The sequence below is a fragment of the Watersipora subatra genome, chromosome 10, assembly GCF_963576615.1.
Source record: "Watersipora subatra chromosome 10, tzWatSuba1.1, whole genome shotgun sequence".
In the NCBI taxonomy this organism is placed as follows: domain Eukaryota; kingdom Metazoa; phylum Bryozoa; class Gymnolaemata; order Cheilostomatida; family Watersiporidae; genus Watersipora; species Watersipora subatra.
The window spans coordinates 21,454,655-21,473,633 of NC_088717.1; the positions used below are offsets into that span (position 1 = coordinate 21,454,655).

The window sequence follows — 18,979 nt, forward strand, 5'->3', positions numbered from 1 at the left end:
ATGCTCTTGTAGATCTGCCCTCAATATGCTGAGTCATTTTAATGCTGCTGACTATGTATTTTCAAAAAAATTCATAAATGGCGCAATATTGAAAAATTAAAAAGAATAAAATGTTTTCATATTGTTGGAACAGCTCAAATGAGAAGGTCAGCATGCAAAGCTTTAGAGATTTCAAAACAACTTTGGTAAGATTAAAACAAAAAAATAAACCCACATCGAACTGGCAGAATTTTTAACAAAACAATATCAATATGTTAATGGTTGTAATGATCAGCAGCCAGGTCTACACTCATTAGCATAATTTAAGTGATAGTAACAATAGCACTTACCCAAACATCAAACCTTGATGGTTAATAGGGAGATACTTAGGATTTCATAAAAATAGTAACATATAGTATTTTAGGCAGTGCAATTGTTTCTCATCAATATATTGACACTGATGCAGGACCTAGCTTGTTCAAAGATTCTTTGATTCAAGCTATTATAGGAATATCATAACATGACCTAGATGCGGGATCACAGATAAAAAACGCCATAGAAAATGGAGTAGAGGATTTGCGACGCATGACTACTTCCAGAGCTGAAGGCGGTAGCCAAGCCAGCAATGACCAATCCTGTGTTGTAGATGTAGATTCGATAGCGTTTTACTCCACACAGGTCTGCTATAAACCCGAACATGATTCTCCCAACCGTGTCTGCGATGCCTACTATGGAAACAAGAAAGGCTGCCTTGCCACAGCTGATATCACACTCTAGCTCTATCTGGGATGAATAAGAAAGGAGCATTGAAGCCCAAGTTTGTAAAAATGTTTGATAACAAAAATAGAATGAATGCCCAGTCTTTGAGCAAAGAAAAATCGATTAGTGATTTAAAATTGCCAGCGAAGTTGCCACATCGACCTTGCGGCTTTTTCCCCACTCGTGCTGGATATTGAGCCTGATGAAGGGAATGGGCTATAGACATATTGCTTGTCACATAGTCTGATTTGTTGTGTGTGTAGAGCGGTATATTTTGCAGGCTGCCGCTGTAGAACACATCCTTTCTGTGCAGGGGTATATGCTGTTTCAATTGATGACCCGGTAAAGGCTGGTGGTTGAGAGAGCTGAGAGACGTGATCTGATTTAAACAAATCTTGCTCTTTGTCACTCTTACAGATCGAGGCTTTACCAGTTTGAACAATGCCTCTGTGGGATTCACTCAAATCTTTATCTTGCAATTCCACTCTCGTAATTTCAATTGCTGGCAGAACCTTTGTGTTATCAACAAGCGGCCACGGTCGAAAACGTGCCCCAAAAATACAGCACTGGAGAATAATAGCGGCCATCCAAAAGCGTGTTTCTTTCCAACCGAAGTTTTCGACAAGAAAATTTAAACAATGGCGCAACAATGAAGGTAGCAAAACCTGAAACACGGCAAGCAAGGCCTGTCGCAAGGGCACAAAACTTTTCAAAGTAGTAGCTCACTATTAATATGGCAGGGAGGTAGATGAGTCCAAAGCCAAACCCTACAATGTGAAATAAGTACAGACAACTGCCAATGTTCTTACAATATGGTAAACAAGTGAAACATCTTATAGACTTTAAACATTCATTAAATAATTCCACAGCAGCTTCAACAAAATTTAGTCTACTTCACAACAAATAGCAGCAGTAAACCAAATTAATACATTCCAACTCGGTGACTGTTCATTGCAATTTACAAGTAAGCCATTTTTGTACTGAATCTAATTGTTGAGTTTGGTCTGCATTATGGAAATACTATTTCAACCTGTTAGTTTTAAAACATTAAAAATCCTTTGCATATCTAGATACAAGTACAAGTGTGTAGCGAACCACTGGTATATCGCTACCAAATATAGTATAAGAGAGCTTCCAGTAAAAACAACATATAGTTTCAACATAATTAAAACAATTGGCTGTAGGATAAATCTCATTGCTACCATTGCAAACTCAATCAGTGCTAGAGCATGTGTAGGCAACTCCATAAATCAGGAAGCAAATTACATAGAGGCCCCAACAAGAACTGTTCAGTGTTTGGTAATACGAAGGAGTTATACTTCCTCGTGAACTTGTTAAAGACATTTATAAACTGCTTTATCTATTTATAAACACCATTCTTATTGCTAGTAATTGTATTAAAGCATAGAAAGAGTAGTGAAGAAATTACTAAAATTGAAGATATTTGAAATTTGGTCTTTCCCTGTTTCGACTGCTACGTTGTTTTGATGTTGCATAAAAAGATATACTAGACATTTATCTTTTTAACTAAACATCTATGCTTTTAGAGTTTTACTCACAGAGTTACTCTGACACTTCCTGTATCAAACTATAACCTATGTCAGTATGTCAAACATTGACACGTCTTACATGACATCGCTCAGTAAATGAATGTTGAAAAGAATACAATTTGTTAGGGAAATCCAAATCAGGCCAGTGTAGGTCAAGGTTAGGTGAAGACCCATCTTACTGTGTGCACGCAGTCTTTAAGATTCATCAAACTTGCATATAATAACTTTACCTAGATTTATGAACAGCAAGGAAACTCTAGTATTATTCTCATCTTAAAATGGCTACATGATGCTATTCCTAGCCAAATTGTCAACTGCAACAACTCTAGATATCTGCGCATCCTAAAAATACATACATGTGCTCTAGTTTATGTATGTTGGAAATACATTACGACCTGGATAAACAAAACTTGTCGGTGCGTGTTGAACAAACTTCCTATGATGCTAAGAATTGATAGGCCACTAAAAATATTTTACTAATACAAATCAAGCAGTCTGGGTACACTTTGTTTAAGACTAACATCTCTAAAAACGGTTTTAAGATTAACATCTCTAATACTTTTTTTATACAAGTACAAAATAATCTTAACAAGGCGTGATAGACTGTTAAAGCCTCTGTGATAGTGATAATGATAGTGTTAGCCACTGTTTAAAATTTGCAAAGTATTTTTATTATAAAATTGTCTATTCATGAAGTTAACGAATAAACTACATTTATTAAATTGTGTGTATATGTTCTCGATATCAAATTGAAAGTTTTTGTTTAATGGTTGGTCAAAACTGTCAAGCCTGGCTTCCTACTGCTAACATTGTTGTGATAAATAATATAGTCACATAAAAGCTTTCATTGCCATTCTTGTCGCATAATTAAAATTTTTGTATATGTTACTGGCTATAAATAAGCAATTAGATTCCAGGAGTTATCTATACTACAATATGGCAAACCCAACAAGGAAGTGTTGCGCAGTGATATGCACTGATGATGTACATGTAAATGTAAAACACTCACCAAAATTAGTGTTAGAACTAGTACTTTATAATTATAAAAACGCACGCCAACATGAAATATTGAGCAACACAGTTGACTAAATCCAATGTCTGCCAATGAATGACTTTAATTATTAATATTATTCATTGCATATTATCTTTAATCTGGTACACTCCTCCCTGTTCCTTTCCTAAAACTTACCTGCCACAATCCCGAGGCTGAGATAGAGAAACCAGATTCCAGGTGCAAAAGAACTGATGATAAATCCGACAGCACCTAAAAGGCACCAACCATAATGACTGTTCGACAGCTGTACATATTTACCAATGCCCTCGCAATTGGCCCTAAAATAATATTGAGTTTAAAGTAAAATCAGAATGACAGATGTTTGAAGATTTCACAGCAACTGGTGCAAATTACTGCCTTAAGACTTTTTGCTGTAAAATCACTTTGCCATCATCATGGTAATATTTTATGGAATAATCAACACTGCAGTCTGCTGATAGTAAAGACTAGAATTATAATAATTTCTTTATCCTCTTCATCAAGATAAAATATTTGCAGTGACAAGAACCCTTTATGGCATAACATACCAAGCTTCAACTATGGCTATTACAAGTAAACTTCAGAAAAAAGGTATAATAGTAATAGGTGAGTTCAGGAAGCGTTGTGCATTAAACTACATATATAAGGTTATGGAATACTTACATACGTACGACTATGGAACACATGCATCAGGTTATGGAATACTTTGACACAGCAGGCTTTGAAGTTCATGTACATCAATGATTATTCCTATAATTGAATTTTTTCTAGCTAATAGTTTTACAGTACTATGGAGCTTCATCAGTTTCAGTCAATGCATGCACCTTCACAAATCATGATTAATAGCAATAGCAAAATATCTACTGTTCTAATAATATTTCTTAAAATTTAAATTGTTATTATAGTTCACTGATAGCATAATATAACGACTAGGCTTTGTTTGAAGTTAAAAGATATCCTTTTAATTTTGTTGACAACTTTATTTCAAATTACAGAAATTCTGCAACATTGACCACATGCTTCCTAGTTCAAATGTGAAGCTTATGACATTCGACTGTGTGAATGGATCAGGGGAATGAGAGTTTTAGGTTAATAATGAATACTTTAGAGCTAAACATTTTTAGCATGGTAATCAAGGATATTTTCCATAATCGTTAAGATCATTTATGCTAGATGATCATCGGTTAATAACAGAGTTGTGTACTCGATGAAATAATAACCCCAAACAGATGTTATAAACTGTCTGAAAGATGGAGAATCGCATGGTTACCTAAATGTTCAGAAAGAGAAAGCGGGGTTCACTCAAAATGTGTAAAAGTGAAGTTACAAAACCCTCTCTCAGTTACTTAACAAATAAATCTGCCTCTCACTGAATTATTTCAAATGCAGAGTATATAATAAAATCAAAGTTTACCACTTCCCAATTTTAACGAAACCCTATTGATTTAAATTTCTTTCTGAACTTTTAGTTTTACTGAAATTGCAAATTGACGTGGAAAATAATAAACAAGAAAGGGCGGAATGTGCCCAGTGGGGAGAATGGTATCATTCCGAATGTGTTGGGCTACTGAATGGCTATACTTTTGGAGAAAATACCATTCTTTACACGTGTTATAGTGGTGTTTAAAGAATGATGCCATATCAAGCAAATACCATAAACATTACTTTGCATGTACATTACAGAAATGTGTCATAATTCATTTATATCTGTGTCATTATTTTCTTATGAATGCAAATCTTGCACTACTGACACATGCACTGTGAGAAAATGTAACATTGTGAGAAACTGTGCCAATTTTTTTTATTGGTTGAATGTGATTGGCAGTAAGATTGTTTCAATGGAGACCAAATTTGATTACTCTAGCTACTTTTTGGGTCTTGTAATAAAAAAAAGTGACACCTTATTGATAAGCCGATCCATCGGCTTACAGTCTGTACTTATATTACTGCGTAAGCCGATACAGTGGCTTGCGAAAGAGTTAATAGCAAAAAAAGTAGTAGATTACTACTAGTAGCACTAGCTAACTTTTGTACTAAACGCAAACATGCATTGTGTTTGATGTGATTGTTTCATTTTTCTTTGCCTTCTGCAATTTAGTTAAATTTTGGTTTCAAGCCATTTTAGCAGTAAAAGGTTTTAAATTAATTACCTTCTACATTCTCTTTGTTCTTTTGATCGTGTTATTTGCACAGGTTCTTTGAAAAAGTCATTAAATGTTGCTACAGTAGAATTACTGGTTGAAGATGCATCCATCATAAAAGCACAAAAAGTGGAGAGATAGCTTCCATAACTAACTCAATGAATAAAAAAGGTGACCTACTTCTACACCAACCAATTAAAAAGCAAGCACGAAATTAACTGCTTTTGGAATGAAACCCAATGGGAAATAACTGGTTTTGGAACAAAACAAAGATTTTTAGTGGGTGCAATGTATGAGAAAAAACTAGTTTAGGAACACAAAATCCATTGAACAATGTACTCATATTATTACAGTATAATTTAAGATTACAAAGTTAAAAAGACAAAAAATGGAAGTAACTGGTTTTGGAAATGAACTCCTCATATATACCTGAGTATTTCAGACAATGTCTATCAAATGTTTACTGTCATTGTACTAGTAATTAAATGTATGAAATCATGTTTATAGATTTAAATGCTGAAACAATGTAGCATGCATCACTCACTAGTTACTGAACATATAACTACTCTTTCTCTTCTAGCACCTTCTGAAGTTAGTCCTTCATACGCTTGTAATTCACCTTCAACTGGAGAGCCGTACAGCGTACACTCAGAAACAATAATTTCGTTAGCTGAGTAGATGTTTACACTCACGGTAGGATTCAAGGAACTTTTAAGGATAGACTAGTTATTAGAACCACAATGACATCACAAGGTTAGTTTGACTTCAGACTTCCCTACTTGTAAATACACATACTTACATGTGTTTTAATCAATGGGATAATTTTACCAATCATGTGTAGTTCTTTAACTTGTGTACAAAGTTAATAATAGTAGCCAACTGTTTACAATGCCCTTAGCATTCCAACATCAGTGAAACATTTGTACTCTCAGGAGTTTCCCTAGTCACACTATTGCCAGAGGTCATGTTGCTCAAGGTAAAATCATGCTTAGATAACATTTCAGACAGCAGAGCTTTGAAAACATGCAAATTGGCAAATATATTTTAAGCTAATATAAAACTGTTGATAACACGAGTAAAAATTAACCAATCGCATATAGCAATTTTGCTTACTACAGCTGTATTCTGTATTTTGTATTCTGGCACCACAAAATATATATAAAACAAAACTGCTGATTATATGATTGAAAATCATCCAATCGCATATAGCAATTCTGCTTACCACAGCTGATATGGCAATCTCCCTAAGATGTGTTACTTAGCAACAGTCATCCTAAGTGCTTAGTCCATCTAAAGTCTGTAATATCTGTGAAAGAAGGCTCTTCTAGCATATGATTACTAAAGTACATTAGTACTAGTTGCAATGATGGTTCAGTAGTCATGTGTATAAAAGAACAAATGTCTGCTAACACTGGTGCTATTGTCATAATTTAACATCAATAATAAACCCTTAAAAATCTGTGAAAATGTCATGTGACATCTATGATAGCAGTACCCTGAAATTATTTATTAATAAAAATATAAGTAACTGAGACAGTATAGTGAAGACCTGGAACGAGCAAATAACAATTTCTCAATAGAGCACAGGAGCTGAAACTTATTGCTAGTATAACCTTTATGGATATTCTATGGATGCCATAGAGTTTAAAAATATCGCTCTCAAATACTTTATTCATATATCAAGAAGCATGGTATTCTTCTGCAGTATGGCACGCACCTTACACACTCCTCAAGTTGTCTCTCTAAATTTTAATTATTATAATCAGTTGGCAGGGTGCCCATCATTGTTATCAGTTGCTGCCGAACTCTTGAACGCCACCTCTTCCTCATTCACTCCCTGCAAGCTTGTCGCTCCGATACGTACACCCATGTTCAACTCCTCCCTCAGGCCTATTCTAGGCTGAAACTTGCTCAAGATAGCAATGAAATATAGCATAGCTCCACTTAAAGCGATGCTGCCTCTAGTCACAGCAAATGGCCACATATACCTGTAACTTCCAGTGGCATCATACAACCAACCTGCAATAGTATGGTCATTAATTAACATTTTGAGTAACTAACATGAAATACATGTATCTAAACTAGATATAATAAAAACTAATTTAATCTAAATTGCAAGATTAGAAAAAAGAATACAATATTAAAGCCAGTAAAATGATTTAGCCTGTTCCCCACTTAAAATTTTATACCTTGTAATCTTTTACGTAACACATGCTGACACAATGCTGCGTGCAGAGAAAACAGACCCAGTTCAAAAACTGAATTTGTAAGACTCATTTGAGAAGAAAGTTGATGAAAAACAAACATTAATGATACGAAGGTTGTGACAATGTGATGACGTATAGGAGACTCATACCATCTATTATTATTATTCTATAAATCTCAGTGTCTGTTTGTTGTTTGGTGGTCTGTAGTTCATGCTTCCAGTCACAGCGATTAAATTGTAAGAACGAACAATCTGCTTTGCACTGGATTTAATTTGAGTCCACGAGGTGGGTAGGCAGATGCTCTATTCCCTGAGCCAATCGGCTACAATGCTATGCAATAAAATAAGTATGACCATATTCTTCACATCTTGGTTAAAATACAGACATTTAAAGAGCTACCAAAAATACTATTGGTTAAAATACTAGCACTGTTGAGTGCATGATTGCGGAGGAGGGGGGTATGAAATCATGACCCATAATGTCACACGTAATGACTACAAACTGGCTTCACAGCTCTTATTATAGGAAGTCACAACCTTATGTGACTAGCTTAAGTTACTCAAATTAGCCAATTAGCTAATTTGGCCATTGACTAATTAGCCAACTTACCCAATGGCAACTACGTTCCCTGCCACTGTTTATGAGCGGTTTATTACCCGTCAAATGCTGGGTATTCAGTATATCTATACAAATACCAGTGTTTGTTGGTATGTTTCTCGTGAGTCCAGTTAGAGCGTTGAAGTTTCAGGAACAAAACATCAGCGTCATACTGGAATTAAACTCAGATCCTCCAATTCTGCAGCAGACAGGCATACATGTACTATCCATTAGACTGCATGTCCAACCGGCCATACTAATAAACAATTGTGCACACACTTATTACACTGGTTAAAGCAGGCATGATTAAAGCTCTTGCGTAAAAAATACTATTGGTTACTACTGGCAGGTTTGAAGATTATGATTGTGTAAGAGATTATGATGTGAAATGTAATGATTACAAGATGGCTTTACGGCTGCAATTATAGTCAATATTTAGATGAGCATAAGTTACTAGTTTATGTTACTCAAACTCTCTAAGCAAAGAAACTTAGCTAATTACCCATGCAATGCAGGACATTCACCTAGTTTCATATAAAACACAAGTTTATTAATGTAATTATTTAAAGCAGGGGTTCCCAACCTGGGGTACAAGTACCCCTAGGGGTACATTTTAGAAATCTAGGGGGTACAATACAAGTTATAAGCTTAATAAATTTTTGGTTTGTTTGGCTCTAATTATTAATAAGTTTGCTGAAACCACTGCTATAGAGCTATTGTTGGTTTAATTTTAAAGCCAACTAGTTTTGCCATTCAGACAAACTTAGGCAATCATCAGCCCTAAACACAAGGTTGTTTCGTCAATTATGTCAAGATTGCGATGCAGATCATGAAAACCTCCTTTACTACACAGAAGTGAGATGGCTTTCTAAAGGCAATGTCCTGAATCGATTTGTGTGACTGATTGATGAGATTGCAGCTTTCTTTGCTACACAGACTTCTGAGAAAGCTGCAAGATTCAGTGAGAAGTTAAAGATTAGTTAAAGACTAGAGAAGTTAAAGGGGTACATTTTTTGCAATATGACTCCCAAGGGGTACCTAGGCCAAAAAAGGTTGGGAACCCCTGATTTAAAGGCTAAGAATTCTCTACTTAGTTTCTTTAAGAGCATTCATGTACTGATCACCAAAACAATGGGTGTTACTAATGCTCACAACTTTTATACCAGAGTATGCCTCAGCAATTCATACCGCGTATTGGGGGTCCAATAAGTACAGCAACTCATTGCACAAGCAGGGTAACTCCAAAACTACTAATTAGCCTGTCAACTCCTAACATATCCAATATGATGGCCGTCAAGGATACATAACAACTTGTCAGGAAGTATTAACAATGAAACTAGCTATAGTGATACAAATTCCCACTCAAGAATATGTGGAAAATAAGGATAACCAACTAAAACATATAAAGGTGTGTTAAGATAGCTGTAAATATACAACTGTTTCTATGAATCGGCGTTGCTTCAATATCTTTGATGATTTCTAGTGATAACACTTAATAGTGTCTAGCATATTTGTGTTACTGTAGAACTGATGTGATAAGATATTTAAAAGAAGGAAACCTTTTAGCAGTTTTAAAAAGTCTTATTAATGAAAAGACTAAGCAAAGTGTTTCTGTATTTACTATTAAGTATTTATTTATTTATGGCCCTGATGACACACTCTAACATGAGCCATTGCTTAACATGACTGAGCATGAGGTGAAAATTTAATGTGTGTTATTATGTGTGCAATATATCAAATGGTGATGAATAACTTGGTGCCTCAACTTTGAAAAATGCATAATTTCTTGACTTTGAAAGGATAGATAAAAACATCAATAAACCACAAGTTTGGAAAGTGAGGTTAAAATGGAGTTGTCTTCTCTGTTGAATGAGGCACAACTTAGGTTTGTCAAGGTATGATTAGCATGTCAATTGTAATCCAACTACTGAGGCTTTACACCACGACAAACAAATATACATTGATGTCCCAGCAGTCACTGATACATTAACCATCCAAAAAGGTTTTTGAAAAAACAGACTAAAATCTCTTTTATCGCTAAATAAAAAATTTTAGCAAACCATTCTTAAATATGCCTTTGTAGGTCTGCTTTCAATATGATAAGTCATTTAAATGCTGTTGATTACCTACTTTCAAAAAATATCATAAAAAGACTCGATAGTGAAAAAATAGAAAAAATAAAATGTTCTCATAGTTTTGGAACAGCTCAGGTAAGAAGGTCAGCATGCAAAGCTTTTGAGATTTCAAAACAACTTTGGTAAGATTGAAACAAAATATAAACCCACATCGAACTGGCAGAATTTTTAACGATACAATATCAATATGTTAATGGTTGTAATGATCAGCAGCCAGGTCTACAATCATTAGCATAATTTAAGTTTTAGTAACAATAGCACTTACCCAAACATCAAACTTTGATGTGTTAATAGGGAGATACTTAGGATTTCATAAAAATACTCACACAAAGTATTTTAAACAGTGCAATTGTTTTTCATCAGTAGATTGACACTGACACAGAATCTAGTTGCTCCAAAGATTATTTGATTCAAGCTATTATAGGAATCTCATTACATTACGTAGTTGCGGACTCACCGATAAAAACGCCAAAGACAATGGACTAGATGATTTGGGACGCTTGACTACTTCCAGAGCTGAAGGCAGTAGCCAAGCCAGCAATGACTATTCCTGTGTTGTAGATGTAGAGTCAATAGCGTTTTTCTCTGCTCAAGTCCGCTATAAACCCGAACATGATTCTGCCAACCGTGTTTGCGATACCTACCATGGAAATGAGAAATGCTGCCTTGCCACTGCTGATATGCTTGTAAAAAGCTTGTAAAAAAGTTTGACAACAAAAATAGAATGAAAGCCCAGTCTTTGAGCGGAGAAAAATCGATTAGTGATTTAAAATTGCCAGTGAAGTTGCCACATCGAGCTTGTGGCTTTTTCCCCGCTTGTGCTGGATAATGAGCCTGATGAAGGTAATGGGCTATGTGCAAAGGTTTTGTGCGACCTTCACGTTTTCTCCACTAGTACAAGACATGGTGCATGAGTTTATACATATATTTCTGCTTAGTTCATAAGTTGTACAAGAATGCTCAAGTAACAGGCAATGAACAGGCCCAGAACAGCTTTGCTCTTCTACACAAATGTTCGAGCTTGTATAGCTAGTAAGCTCCGCCTCTGTTCTATTTGGCTGGACCCGGCCCGGCCCGGCTCGGTCTTGACTTGGCACGGCTCTGGATTGGCTTGGCTCTGGCTTGGCTAAACGTAAGGGGATGCCATCCGCCACACCCTCCCCAATTGGTGAATAAGGTCTCCAATTTATGTCCTGAGGGAGCACCAGTTGGGCCAGGGCCTCATGCTAGTGGGTTTTGTAGCGGAGGCTCTCCACCTCCTTCAGCAGTAGCTGGAGCTCTCGGCCCTCCAAGTGTCCCTACCGTAAGACAGTATATGTTGTCTCGGTAGCCCTCGTCCACTCCTGGGCGTCTTGTGCTAACAACCGGGCCTAGCTGCGCTGGGTCTGCAGAAGGGTCTGGCTAGCTGGAGTCTGTCCCACTATCTCGGCCAGCATGCGTGACCCGGCGTGATCCAAGGCCGTCCGGCTCCTCCTGGTCGAGGCCGGGCAGACTCTGGCTGGGGGCACAGCTGAATCCTGGCCTGCTGGACTGCTCTTTGCGGGATACGCCGCCTCCTTCTTCTAGTAGTGGGAGTGCAGGCAGCCATTGTCAGAGATCCCTGCCTGTTCTCCTGACAGAACTGCTCCCAGGAGTTCTGGTCGACCACATACACCACCGGCTCCATTCCTCCCTGTCGGTGAGCAGTGTGGTGTAATAGCATTTGGTCTCTCAACATATGCTGCCAGTCACAGGGGCACACAAAGACGGCGTAGTGTTGTAGCACATGAAAGTGGATCTGTCGAGTGCTGGTTGTAAACTAGCAGATCCGGCAACTCCCGTCCTTCACCTGTTCCTCTGCTCGTGAGACTGTCCGGGAAAACAGGTATTTGATAGTCCTTACTATCGTCTTTTTTCACGGCTTGGTTTCTTCTGGCTCCAGTCCTCTTACGGGCGTGCTTTCTCTAACGGTAACAGCCCGGCGGAGAAGAGGACAACTCCGGTGAGAGGAGGCTAACTAGTCTCCTCTTAGTGCACACAGCATCCTCCTGGCACTTCTCTTCCACCTCTTCTCGCATGGCCTCGTTGAGCAGATCCTCTACTCTCTCCTCAGTTAGGGTTGCATCTAACAACGCCTCTGCTCCTTCTTTGGTAATTTCTAAAGCAGCAGAGTCCGGTTGTCGTGTCATATCCAGTTGCGTGTTGTCTCCCTTGTAGGCCACCACGTTTGCCGGTGTTGGCCTCTCCATTCCTTCTCCAGATTCTTTCAAGCCAATTGTGACCAAAGTCAGTAAGTCCTGTAGTGATGTGTTGCTTTTGCTATGCATCTTTTCCAGCGCTCTGATGTCATTCAGAGAAAACGAGTGCTTTAAAAGGAAAGCCTTAGTTGCGCCCATGAGAACCGTTTCACAACTTTCCCACGCGACCTCCAGAACGTTTTCCGGCAATTTCATAGAATAACATACAACATCTTTGTACCGCTCTGGCTTTCTAGTTGTCCGGGCATTGCCTCGGATTGTGCTGGACCGGTTGATTGGATTGCGGGGTTGATGGGATCTGGTGTTGTGGTCCCTTCGGTCTCTACCGGGTCTGCTTCAAGTTCTCCTGGAACTTTTTCCCGTGTGGCCAGATTGATTTCTTCGGAGCGAATCTTTGGCTTTCTTCTTCCTTCAGTCCAGTAGGATTTTCTCCCGTAGTTATCTCCTGCCCTCATTTTTCTGCAGCTTTTAGTAGCAACATGTCCCAGCTGGGGGGTGGCATTATAGGTACAGGGTCTATTTTGACCTCCTCCTGCCTCCTCTCCGGCCTGCTGGGTCGAGTTCCTTTCATGTTAGGACACCTCCTTGGCTCCAAGGTGGCCGGAGCTTGCCCCAATATTTCTGGTCGGGCATGATAAAGTTTCAGCCTTCCTTTGCTCTGAATGGAAGACTAGCCCTGTCGCTCCACCAGATATACGTGTGGTTCCCCCAGGCCTTCAGAACCTGATATGGTCCCACGGATTTTTTCTGCAGTTTGGGATTTTTTCCCCATCTTCAGCGTTTATTCGTGAGCCATACCCAGTCGCCTGGGGCAAACAGTAGTAGCTCATTCTGGTCCTCCTGTCTCACCTCCATCTGACTCTGTCATAGTGACTCGTGCACTTTCTGCAGCCTCCGCTGCACTTTAAGGGCGCGCTCATGGGCAGGAAAGAACTCGGTCGGTGGTGTGTGGCTTTCCAGCTGATACGGCAACCTCAGCTCCCGCCCCAACATCAACATGTTGGCTGTCTCTCCGGTTGCAGAGTGAGGGGTGCCTCGGCATGCCCTCATCAGTTAGGGAAGCAGTGGGTCCCACTCATTCTGTCCCCGGGTCAAAAGTAGTGCCCTCAATGACTTCCCGAGTCCCGATTGTTTCATTCAATGATTCCGTTGACCTGTGGGTGATAAGGAGTTGTACGTGTTTTCCCCACGTTCCGGAGTTGGCACAACTCGACCATCAGTTGGCTCACAAACTGCGCCCTCTGGTCCGTGTGGATCTGCTTGAGTAACTTAAGGTAGCAGAAGACCTGGTTATTCAGTGCGTTTGCGACCACCGGGGCCGTGGCGTCAGGTAGTGCCAGTGCGTCCTGCCATCGGGTGAAGTGGTCGGTGAGAACCAGTGCCCATTTGTTCCCCCTAGGCTTGACCGGAAATGACCCCACCAGGTCCAGGGCCACTTTCTGCCAGGGTCATTTGGCGTAGAGCCTTTTTTTCCTCCGGCCACCTTTGTCCCTCTATGGTTTGCGGCCTGGCCTACCTCACAACTCTTGATGAGCCGTCTGACTGTGTCCGTCAGTCCGGGCCAGTACCAAGTCAGCTGGAGGCAGCTTATCGTTTTTCCCACCCCAGAGAGAGCAAGGCCTTGTGTTTGCCACACTGTGGTCTCCCGCATGGTTGGGGGGCACATGGCGCACCATCTGGCGTGACCCTGCGGGGCCACGCATGCTTCCAGCACACCATCCTGTCGCATGGGCAGAGAGCCTCGCATGTGATGCAGGATATCCAGCTCTCTGCTCTTGACTTCCAGGTGTTCCGCTGGCACCTTTTCCCCTGTGGCGATGGCATGATACATGATGGCCACGGGTTTTTGTCCGGCGGCCTGTGTCTTTGCCAGCTCGCATTTTGGTCCTGTTATCCCTTGTGTCGCCGATAGCCCCTCGGAGGAACCTCCGGCACCCAGGTTCAATTTGGCCACTTTTGAGGTGGGAGTCTTGCGCGAGTTGCCGGCCGGCCTTCCGGGGTATGCGACGTTGCCCAGGGTCAATCCCGCCCTGTTGAGAGCGGGAGTCCCATCCAGGCAACTGGTCGGTACCCACGCGGCTAACGACCCTTGTTTCCTTGCCAACTCCTTTCGTGAAGGGCCCCCATCCCTATGCTTAATGCTCGCCCATTGCTGGCAGTCCTTGCAGGTCTGTCTGCGAGAACCCATCTGCGTTTCCGTGGCGAGTTCCTGACCGTTGCTCCAGGACGTAGCACAACTCAGCAAGGATCCCTAGGAAATTGTGCATCTTCCAAAGTTGAGTAATGCTTTCATCCACCGCTTTGCTTCAGAATTAGGTATTGTTTGGTTTGAGAAGTAATGCCATTCTGTAGCATCAGTCAGTAGAATGGGGTAATGGGAAGATTACTCTCAAGTATCCAATACCCAGTAACACATTTTTAACTTTTTTGAAAACACTGGTGAGGATACAGGTGGAGCTGTGTAAATACGCCCGATGAAGAGAACACCAAGTACATCAATGTTATATGGTTTTGTGGTACTGAACTGTAAAAGACGCTGAACGGTATTACACGCATATTAGCTAATTTCCCTTTTTCAGGCTCAAAAATAATCACGCATGAGAGTAGAGTGCTTGAGTATACATTTGCATATAACTGGCACAGTCGCAGCCAAGGGCTACTCTGCCATCTCAGAAAAGTGCCAACCTTTTATATGGTTGGCCTATGACAACAACAAGTATTACATAAGTTAGTGTGGTCAAACTCTTGATGGCGATTACATAAGTTGTGGCAAGACATTATTTCATATGCAAGGAAAATTATATGATTACAGGAATTGTGGCAAGACATTATTTAATACACAAAGTAGATGATAATAAACAATTAAGTATAGATATACATACAGCTACTGCTACCAAAAACTACTAAATTAAAGTATAAGTTTTTTCCTAAAATTCAGCAGGCTCACTACAACCACCACAGAACCTAGTGAAGAGAGTATTGAAACAGTAACACAACGCCTCAGCGTGAATGGGTGATTTTTAGGCATTACAACCATTATTACGGTGAGCTGATGAAATGTTTATAAATAAAATGACTATGTTTACTTGTGTGTTAGCATTTAACAGGAGCTATGAACCTATAATGACAAACATCAGTGGGCTAATAGAAATGACTAACTTGGTACATGCCTCTGTGTTAGAAATACATTTGCTGTTATTTATTAGAGTAAAACTTGCCAATGAGTCAATATGCACTATTACTGAAAAATTGTCAAACGTACTAATATTCATCATAAATTATCTTTGCTTTAAAATTATATTCTTTTATAATAAATGTATAACATTATTTATAATAGAACGTTTTACTTTGCATGTAATTGAGAATAAATCTTCAATTACGTGGTCATTATAATATCATCTTTATGCATTCTGTTCTCAAATGTTAAGTAGAAAAGAGATTTCTGTGGTTTGAATAACACTTTGCTATAAATGTTGTGGTATGAGGTATTAGGGCCCGTGAGACTGACCAATGGAGGCTTAGCAGTTGAACTCCTGACCCTTGTAAGATGATGCAGGGCCGGTGACAGGAAATTTTGGAATTGATCAGTATGCATAGTCGTGTTAAAAGCTTTTCGTAGTACATACTATAATGGCATTGCAAGTTAGTTCACTTGCAAGTCACGATTGTACATTTGAAGTTTGTTGAGTTGAATTTTGCAAAATTAAATTTGATAAAGTTAACATTTGTCGAACTCAATCGGAAGTTAATATGTTTTTGGAAAAACTGTCTACTTTTTTAGAAAAAAGACAACTCCATATTTATATAAACGTAATCGATTGTAGTTGCTACATATGTGCCTACCTGTCTGTCATTTAAAACAGGATGGTCAATTTTATGACTGTGGGCCTATCAGTCTCACAATAAACCCAGATGCCAATCAAACAGAACCATTCGGAGAGACGGCGCTTTCTTCGCGACACGCAAATACAATGTACATACTGAGACTCCATAAAACCGCAAACGATTTTTCATTCATTGGTTGATCAGAATGCGCGAACATTGGAAACATTTTATATGTGTAAATAGTGTTATGTTACAACAAAACGCTTGCTGAAAAACTTTTCATACATACAAAGGGTTACAAAAAAGAATGTATGTGGGCTATGAAAACATTACATAGTTTTGTGTCATAACCTCTCACGTCATGACTTGACGACGGCCCAGAGTTGATTAATTTCCAGCATTTTGAGAAGCAAGTGAGTTATTAAATGTGTTTTTTCATAGTTAATAAACTTTATCTTTAAAATCACGTATATGGAATAAAATGTATGCAGCAGGAAATGTATTTCTACTCGGAAGTCTGTGGCAATTAGCTCTTGCTGACTGATTAGTTTCCCATGATAGTGATATGTCAGTAGATATGTGAACTGTGTGATTTTCTCAGGTTAAGCTATTAAAACATAGTCAGTCATTTTGTCCTTAGATGCTTACTCTGCTTATCTGAGTTCCTTAGTGTATAAAATTGCTACTCATGTTTAAAAATTTCTGAGTTTAAGAAACCTATAACACTACGTTAACAAATTTACCATTCTTCATTCAAATACGTTATTTCTTATAGATTACTGATGTATTCTTTAGTTTCAGCACTTCAAAGATACATTGGCCTTAAGTTTATTGAGAGTTTATTTTCCTGACAAGTTTTGTCCATTTGTCAATCAATGAGCTATCAGTCTAGTTTTAGTAGTAGGTACTTATTTAGTGTTTACAAGTCTGTAATTTTTATGATGTTCAACTGCTTGAGACTCGATTTGTGCATTGTATAATCATGACTACTAGCATAACTTGCTTTTTATTTTTAGACTCCGAGTGTTCTATTTCCTTATTATAACCTTGCCTGTTGTAGAGGTTTAGTACTTCATTAGGGGGTCCATTCTTAAGATATGCAAATCGCTAGTGCCCACATTCTTGAATGTCTGCAATTAGCTGTATTTTCATAGGCCTGTATATATGATCATAAAATTCAGCGCAGTATCTTTAGCGCCTAGTTATCTCATATTGATAAATCTAGTCTACACAGTGTGCAACTGTTTCCTGAAAGACTGCTTTTAAAACCGTTACTTCTCGTCTCATATCTGCCTCTATTATTACTTTCAAAGATGCCTTCTCTATTAAAAAATAACCTTGAAACCTATGCTATTTCAAAAACCTAATGTTGTACTAAGACAAAAGAATGTCTCTAACTAGGACTTAAAAAGCTAAGGATTGTGACCGGCACGGCTCCACCAACTGATTATTTTCTTTTCAAGTAGAGCACTTCCATTACATTATTTTGACTAATAGTTCTTTTGAGTATATATACTCATATGAGGATCGACGTCTCATCTATACATTAAATAGTCAATCTCTGACATACATTAATTTTCATTTATCAGTCTTTTATGGCATCCAATACTCGACATTACTAAATGACAAAAGGTGAATGTGGTATAACTGCTGCAGTCAAATTAAATGGTACATACTGACTAGTGTAATCGGCCACACAAACACTAAAACTAACCTTATACGGTTGCAAAGGGACCGACACAATAGAGACGCGTGATGCTTAAAGGTTGACTCGCAACAAAATTCACATTACAGTTATTTGGTATCAAAATATTCACCATGTCTTACTCTGTTGTGTTGTAAGTGCCAAATATGTGGAAATGTAATTACAAGCCCTTAAAAGCTCAAAAATGAAAAGCCGCCGTAGATTGGAATCTCCTTATTTCGACGATGTAACCACGAAATTTGGTTATCGTCTTGTCCCGTTTGTTTAACCGTGAATTGAAAGGCCAATACAAAGCTCGATATAAAACTTATCGTAGTACTAGTTTATGACAAACACTTCAGGTTTCACCGACGACCCCGTATCAAATATAAATGCCCGCTACTTTACAGTTTTGTTTCAGCATTATTCAATCGTCGAGTCGTTCTCCGATCATGTGACCCAATACTTCGCAAATAATTTCTGCAGCACTTTTCGATTATCACAGGTGACCAACAGGCTCGTCTTGATTATCAGACAATGATTTGTACTCCTTCGAGCTAAAGTTAAAAAGTTTAACGATTTTTTACAGTAAGTTATAAGATATATAATCCTTTTCTTTGTCGTTCCAAAATTTAATAAAAATAGCTGGGAAGAAAAAATTAATTTCCACAAATCAGAAAAAGCTCAACTTTTTAAAACCTTGGATGAATCACCATCTACTTAAACAGATAAATAAGCGAAGAAAATTGCACATTAAATGCAAAAAAGAACCTTTCAATACTTCGCTCCACACCTTTTACCACAGTTTCAGAAATTTAGTCACAAATGAAAT

The 18,979-nt window shown here is 38.6% G+C and overlaps 1 pseudogene; it reads right to left on the reverse strand.

Moving 5' to 3' along the window:
* LOC137406865 (monocarboxylate transporter 12-like) overlaps window positions 1–4,158 on the reverse strand; it is a 207,621-nt pseudogene extending 203,463 nt beyond the window's left edge.
* Window positions 4,159–18,979: the final 14,821 nt, after the last annotated feature.